The sequence below is a fragment of the Tursiops truncatus genome, chromosome 12 (assembly GCF_011762595.2).
Source record: "Tursiops truncatus isolate mTurTru1 chromosome 12, mTurTru1.mat.Y, whole genome shotgun sequence".
Taxonomy (NCBI): domain Eukaryota; kingdom Metazoa; phylum Chordata; class Mammalia; order Artiodactyla; family Delphinidae; genus Tursiops; species Tursiops truncatus.
Genome location: NC_047045.1, coordinates 28,770,456 through 28,778,162, shown reverse-complemented (window position 1 = coordinate 28,778,162; position 7,707 = coordinate 28,770,456). Strand labels below are relative to the sequence as shown.

The 7,707-nt window shown below is 37.7% G+C and overlaps 1 non-coding gene across 1 annotated transcript; it reads left to right on the top strand.

Moving 5' to 3' along the window:
* Positions 1-6,361: 6,361 nt before the first annotated feature.
* LOC117307562 (U6 spliceosomal RNA) lies at positions 6,362-6,468 on the top strand. The gene has a single exon (XR_004521329.1). It is a non-coding gene; the product is annotated as a U6 spliceosomal RNA (small nuclear RNA).
* The last annotated feature ends 1,239 nt before the right edge of the window (positions 6,469-7,707 follow it).

Here is a 7,707-nt window from a genome sequence, read left to right as displayed (position 1 = left end):
AGCTTTACTAAAGGGTCAGCTTGCTCACCTCACAATAACATAAAATCACACAGTTTATTTCCCACTTAGAGACCACTGTAGCTGTTCCTATCCAGGTAGCACCCGGGCTGACTGCCAACTTCCTTGCTCTTCTGCTGATCTTCCCATCACTTCTCCTTATGACTTTCTCACCATTATGTAGAGCAACACTGATCTCTAGTTCCTGGCCCAAACTTGCAAATCTACAGTGATAAAAGTGCACGGAGTACAAATTAACAATATCCCTGCTCCTTTGGAGGCACTTGTATTTATATATAATAGTTATTTTTCTGTGAGGTCTGTGTAGCATTTTCTATCTGTAAATATTTTTGTAATATTGTTCATTGGTTTATACAAAGCTGAGATGTAAATGACTATTGGGATTACCTTGTAAGCATACGTGCATCCAGACTTTCTGTGAAAGTGACAATTAGAGTGAGATTCTTCTCTGGCTGTGCCTTGAAGGGTGTTTGGAGGTTGTTGTTTGAACTCTCTTCACATTCTTCTGGGATTTCTTAGCCATTTTTTTCCTGAGTGCCAAGTCCACACTCTGGATATTTTTTCTTGTCAACTTGTAGAGTGACACTACTTGTAAATGCCATGCTATAGGTTTTTTTTTTTTCTTATACAACTGTTGATGTAACTCTAATGAAATTCATTCCCTGTGTTGTTCACTTTTATTTTATAAAGTATGTTTTACCGTCAGAACAGCTAAGCCATTAACATTTGCAAAACATCTGTTGTAGCATTTGTGATTAAATTTTGAATTTTTTAATCATCCTTATATACTCATATCATAGTTCTTGCCAATCTATATCTTGCTAACATAAGGACTCACCTATTTCCATATCTGTGGCATCACTGCAAATCATGATGCTCTTTGAGCTGAATAAAGACTCTAATCTTAGCAATATCCTTGAATATATTTAAAGGATCTTTTAAAATGTCAGCTGAGAGCTCAAAGATGTAGAGAGCTGGAAAGGACATTGCTCCCACCCTTATAACAAGAAAAATGATGGACTAACTACAAATTAAAATTTTCAGAGCAAACAACTACCTCCAAAAAAAATGGTGAGAGAGGGAAAAATGGGACCCTGGAATTTGATTACTTGGGTAGATGCTGCCAGAAAACCATACTGACCAGTAAGAACATGGAGCTAACATTCTTTTGAAGGCGTTGTTAAAAGCCACATATGGGCTAGTGTGAGTGTGAAGCCTTTGGGGGCCACAGGATAGGTAGTTTATATCCCTTTGTAGGCTTTTTCTCCATGACAGCCATCAAATGCTCACACAGAAGATCATAAAGAATCCTGAGAACAGTTCCCTGTGGTTCTGACTGGATGAGGGGAATAGCAGTCACTGACAAAAGGCCACCCAGATCCATGTTTTCTATTTCATCTATGGAGCAAAAGCGTTGATATGCACAGGGAAGAACAGAAAAAAACTGTTGCATTGGAGCACTGGATTTTTGCAGAAGGGAGAAGAAAAATGAGGAGGGGAATAAAAAAAATACTCCACCTCTGGGAAAAGGGCAAGAGTACGTGCTAGACCCATCATTACAGCTGGAGAAGGAACAGGAATAATGGTGAAAGCAAAACATCTAGGCACAGCTTCACAGTTACTGCCTAAGAATGAGGTTTAAGCGGAACATCAGAGAAGACCTCCCCTCCCAGACCACCACCCTCCCTTTTTGAGTTGTGACTTGGCAGAAGGGAGCTCTCTGAGGTCTCTAAAAGATCACTAATCCTATTGATGAGGGCATCACCCTCATAATCTCCCGAAGGCCCCACCTCCTAATATCTTCATATTGGGGTTTAGGTTTTAACATATGAATTTTAGGAGGACACAAATATTCAGTCTATAGCAATAGTCCTCCCTCCAAAATGTGGAGCTTAGTTTCCGCTCCTCTTAAGGGGGCCAGACTTAGTGATTTGTTTGTGATAAATAGAGTTTAGAAGGGTAAACGATACTTTTTACATTGGAGAAAACTGGCAGACAACACCTTAACCACTGGTCAAAGCTAACAGCATCAATAATAAGTCAAGCTGATATCATATACACCAGTACGATGCCATGAGAAGGGAATGTCACCTCTTTGGTACTCTTCTAAAATTTCATAACCTCAGTATAATCATTAAACAATATAAGAAAAACTAAATTAAGGGACATTCTACAAAATGGCTGGTACTCTTCAGAAGTGTCAAGTCCATGAAGAAAATTAAACAACAAGTAACTATCAATCACGGTTGGATCCTGGAACAGAAAAAGGACACTGGTGCCAAAACTGGGGGTATCTGAATTGGTGCCAAAACTGGGGGTATCTGAATAAAGTCTATAGCTTAGTTTAGGGTTGGCAAACTGCAAACTATGGGCCAAACCTAGCCCATCACCAGTTTTTGTAAAATTTCGTTAGAACGGATCTGTGCCCGTTGTGTTACCTATTGTCTAGGGCTGCTTTCACCCTACAGTGGCAGAACTGAATAACTGTGATAGAGGCATCTCACTCACAAAGCCTACAATATTTACTATCTGACCCTTTACAGAAGTCTACAGACCCCTAGTATATGGGAACATCTGTGTACTATTTTCCTTTGTACACAGTCTTCTGTAGGTCTAAAATAACTTCAATACAAATTTTTTTTAAAGTCACAATTTAGATCATCAATCCTTTTTAAGCCTCCATTGTTTGAGAGGTTACTATTTGCGAATCACTTTGCTGAATGTTTTTCATATACTACCCTAATCAGTCCTCTCAGCAGCCTTTTATAGCTTCTCCTATTGTTATCTATCCTTCTTTTACACCTAAGGAAAACCAGAGTTAATTAAGTCAAGTGACTTGATGAAAGGCACAAAGTTCACATGGTTAAAAATGCAAAACTAGAGTTTAAACCAAAGTCTTCCAGAGACCAAAGTCCATATTATCGTATTCTGTCATCCGTATGCATGGGTCAACTGCGGATATCCAGTCTCACCTTCATCTAAAGTTCAGAATTCATTTAGTCAGTGTACTGAGCACCTACCATGCCCAGCACAATTTTCTGAGATCCATGGAATGACAATTCTTTTACCCACAGCACCTCCTGAGCTCACCTTTGCTCCCTTAACGCTCTGATTTTATAATTATGTACATAGACCGCCCCCCCTCTGGCTAGTTTCGTCTCTTACCTTTCCGGTTACAATGTCTCAAATAATAAAATGCATACCAAAGAATAAATCTCGGGCTTCCCTGGTGGCGCAGTGGTTGAGAGTCCGCCTGCCGATGCAGGGGACACGGGTTCATGCTCCGGTCCGGGAAGATCCCACATGCCGCGGAGCGGCTGGGCCTGTGAGCCATGGCCGCTGAGCCTGCGCGCCCGGGGCCTGTGCTCCGCAACGGGAGAGGCCACAACAGTGAGAGGCCCGTGTACTGGAAAAAAAAAAAAAAAAAGAATAAGTCTCCATCACCTTTCCCTTACTCTTTTCACATAGTTTTCTATTCTGTAGTGGCCTCTGTGTCCTCTGTTGATGTCCTCGATAATTTCTTACTTTTTTATAATCAGTAAACAGACATATCCAGTCTTCACTTGAAACTCATTTTTAGTCCAATTTTCCTGTAAATTCTTGAAATGACAGGTTAACTTTTTTCAGCCTATTAAAAATGTCTAAAGCACCATTTACCTGAGTCTGTTGGTTGTTTGCATTCCCAATAGATGGCGCTTTATTATACTTATTTCTAATTATTAAACACTAAACACCAGTTATAAACACATCCTTCGAAAACTAACCTTGGAAAAATAAATCTATTAAATATTTACTATAATGAAGAGCATTTCTGGGTACTAGAGTTGCCATTGGTTAAAAAACGAAAGGAAAACAAACAATCTCTTGGGTCTCTGTGGATACTTTACAGCTGGGCAATGGGGTACTTTCCCTCTGGAGGGAATTCATTTTCGTAAAAGTCTACCTCTGCTTGACAGGATATTTTCAATGTGCAGATAAATGACTGACAAAACATTAAGCCCCATTGAACATAGTTAAGTATTCTTGCTATCTGAGTCCTGGTTTGACATAAGCAGAGAATGATTTTATTTGCGCCACACTTAGAATTCATGACAGGTTCACTTTCAAACACCACCACTCTGATGGCACTGCTGTCTTTACACAATGATTCAATTCTGTTTTTAGAGGCTACAATACTTGTCTGGGTTTGACACGTAAAGCTAAAGTTTTAATTACTCCAAAGGTGTGCCATCACTGGAAAAGAACTGATGAAAGGTTTAAAGGAATTATTTGAAAGGTGCATTATTACTTTCATATCAGAACACATTTAAATAAAAAGCAGACAATTTCATTACTGTCAGGAAGCACATTTTCAACTATACATTTCTATAGCAACATCTCTATATATAACAACACTTCACTGTTTAATTTGAGATATAGACTACACGAGGAACATGTTTCATTGGCTTATTCTGTAGGCAATTCCTAAACTTGCTTAGGAGTGATATCAACATACAGACACTGATAAAGAAACTCAACATGACAGTTTGCTGGGTGGAGGAGAAAGAATTGTGATTCAAAAATAGTAATGTTCTGATTTACTACTAAGGAATAAATCTGATATTTAAAGTCCTCCTCAAGGATGTTCACTCATAAATGATTTCTCCAAATCACTTGGGCTACTTGGTTGTCAGCATCTCTCTAATCCTCAAAATCCACCTTCCACTCTTGAAGATCACAATGTCTTTATGAACATTTTTGTGACTTCCTAGAGGGCATATGCTTTCTTTCTGCTCTCTAGTTCTGGTTGCTGCCTTTGTTCTTTTTAAAGGTTGTTTTTCCACTTTTGTTGTGTGGTCCCTGGTTCATACCATGTTGATCTAAATGTGAAACTCAATACCTTTTCTTAAATTTTGCCAAACAAACCACTCACACAAAGGCATTTGAGTAGATGGATTTGGCAAAGGTTTGAAAAGATGAAGGAACATGGCAGCAATACAAACAATTACAAAATCAAAGTAAGATATTCCTGGTTTTAAAAGTCTCTTGGCTATTTCAGTAACGAGGCACCATCCGCCTGTCACATGACTTCACCTTCTCTTTTCCTCCATCATTCTTTTCCACTTTTCCAATTTCCCTGCCTTCTTCTTGACTACTCCTTACCCCAGACCCACTTTAGCTCTCTCATCTACAGCCTCATTTCAGCTGAACCTCAGGTCCCACCTTCTCCCTAAATGGTTCCTTAAGTTCCGTTTTTAAACAAAGGCACACCCCTTATTAGGAAGAATTTTAGTAATAGCTCTTAGGACACTTACCCCATCATACTTGGATACCAGAAGAACTTCATCGAATGTCAGTGTGATCATCAGTGTTTTTGGCTTGATAGTCATAAAGTCATTGGCAGCTTGGCTCAAATTCTAGATTGTCTAATTATTACCAGTGCCATTTCTGATCTGTTTCAAATGGAAACATAACCTTCCTCATAGTATGATTTTGCAAATTAACAAGTAAGTGCTCGATACACGCCAAGCTCCTTTCCATCCTTCCTCTAAACGTTTCATGGGTTTGAAATCTGACGATCAGAAAGTTATTTCCTCTGAGGCTATTCCAGCTTCTGATGGCTTCCACAGTGCTGATCCCCGTCTTCCTGTGTACACTGTCATACCTGGCGGGGGCAAGCTTTCTACTTATTCTTCCCATTCCCAAACTTTGTTTTGCCACTCTTTCTTGCATTTGGCTGGGATTGAACACCTTACCTGCCTTATACTGAATTACTTATCTGTTGTTGTTTCTTTCTTAGCACTAGCATACTATCAGATTTTATAGGCATCTGCCAGCAACTGTTACTGTCAGTTATGGGGATATTAGTTATTCTAATAGGTGTGTAGTGGTTTCTTAGTGCCCAAGGGCAAGTGACTGGTATATCTTCTTCAGTGAGGTGTCTTCAGATCTTTAGCACATTTGAGAAATTGTGTTTGTTTTCTTAGTGTTGAGATTTAAACATCCTTTGTATATTTTGGATAAAAGTCCTTTATCAGATATATGTTATGCAAATATTTTCTAACAGGTTTGATTTGCTAATATGTTTGTTGTGGATTACAATGGCAAATGTACATACAACATGAGATTCTCTGTATTATCTGAGCCAAAGAAATTTTTGAAAGTGCAAATTTCTTAGAGAAGATGTTGGCTAGAGAGCCATTAGAATTGGAGAATTACAGAAAATGTGATTTCATTTTACATCACTGACTGCAAAACCTGCAGACTTGATTTCATCCTCTTTCAATCTAATGAGGTTGGTATAATTTTTGTCATTTCTCAGTTTAGGAAGCTGACCATTCACAGTTTAAAAAGGAGGTAAGTAGTACTCACTTCAGCAGCACATATACTAAAATTGGACCAATACATAGAAGATTAGCATGGCCCCTGCGCAAGAATGACATGCAAATTCGTGAAAGTGTTCCATATTTTAGTATCGATACGAAGGGGGAAGAGGGGCGGCATGAATTGGGAGATTGTGATTGACATATATACATGACTGATACTATGTATGAAATAGATAACTAATGAGAACCTACTGTATAGCACAGGGAACTCTACTCAATGCTCTGTGGTGACCTAAATGGGAAGGAAATCCAAATAAGAGGGTATATATGTGTATGTGTAGCTGATTCATTTTGCTGTACAGCAGAAACGAACACAACATTGTAAAGCAACTATACTCTAATAAAAATTAATTAAAAAAATAAATAAATAAAAAGGAGGTAAGTAAATTCCTTAGGATCACCCAACTAAGTGGTGAAGCTCTGTTTCATGTCCAGTTTTTTATGCCTTAAAAGTCCATGGTTTCCGACCACAAACAGACAGTCTTGCTAAGAGTAGGAGAGATGGAAAGTTGGCACATTAAAAGCCATAAAGCAAATCACTAGTAAAGTTTCAAAAGAAAATATTTTTATTAACGATATCTGTATTAAAACCATCAGTCTAACATACATAGTCAAGATCACATATGTATGTGTGTGTATACAAATATCTATTTTTCAATACTCAGCATATAAAATATTGAAAAAAAATACAATATATAATATAATTTTATATTAATTTATATTAATATGTAATATTAATATATATGCCGAGTACTGAAAATAAACTTCCTAAGCCATGTCCTAGTGAAGAAAGTTGGGGTTGGCACATGCTTATTTACTGGGAGAAACTGATAGTCTGTATAACTCAATACTATGTTTCTTTTAAAACTATGAAAAAGTGTTTTGTTTCCCTGAACCTCAAACTCATTTTCTTGGACACACTGTTCTCTTATTCAGCAGTGTCTTTTGTGAAAATTATCAATGCAACACTATTAATCATTTAGCAGCTGGTATAAGAAAGAGCTTTTAGGAGATTTGGGTTGATGTACAATTCAGAAATAATAATTTGCTCACTGTGCTGCATGAGATGCCTGACACTTCATTCAATGAACCAGAGACACAGCTTACATTTTTTGGCCCTTCTTTCTGAAATTGGAATATTTAGTGCATGTTTCTTTAATAGACCTTATCATATATAAAATTTAGTGCTATGAAAGTAATATGTAGATTCTTTTGATGAAAGATTAAAGGTAAAATAAAGGATATGTTATCTTTCAATTCTCTTGAGGTGGTTCATCTTTATCAATGAATAATGCAAAACTGCAGGGAAATGTTCAACTGAGTT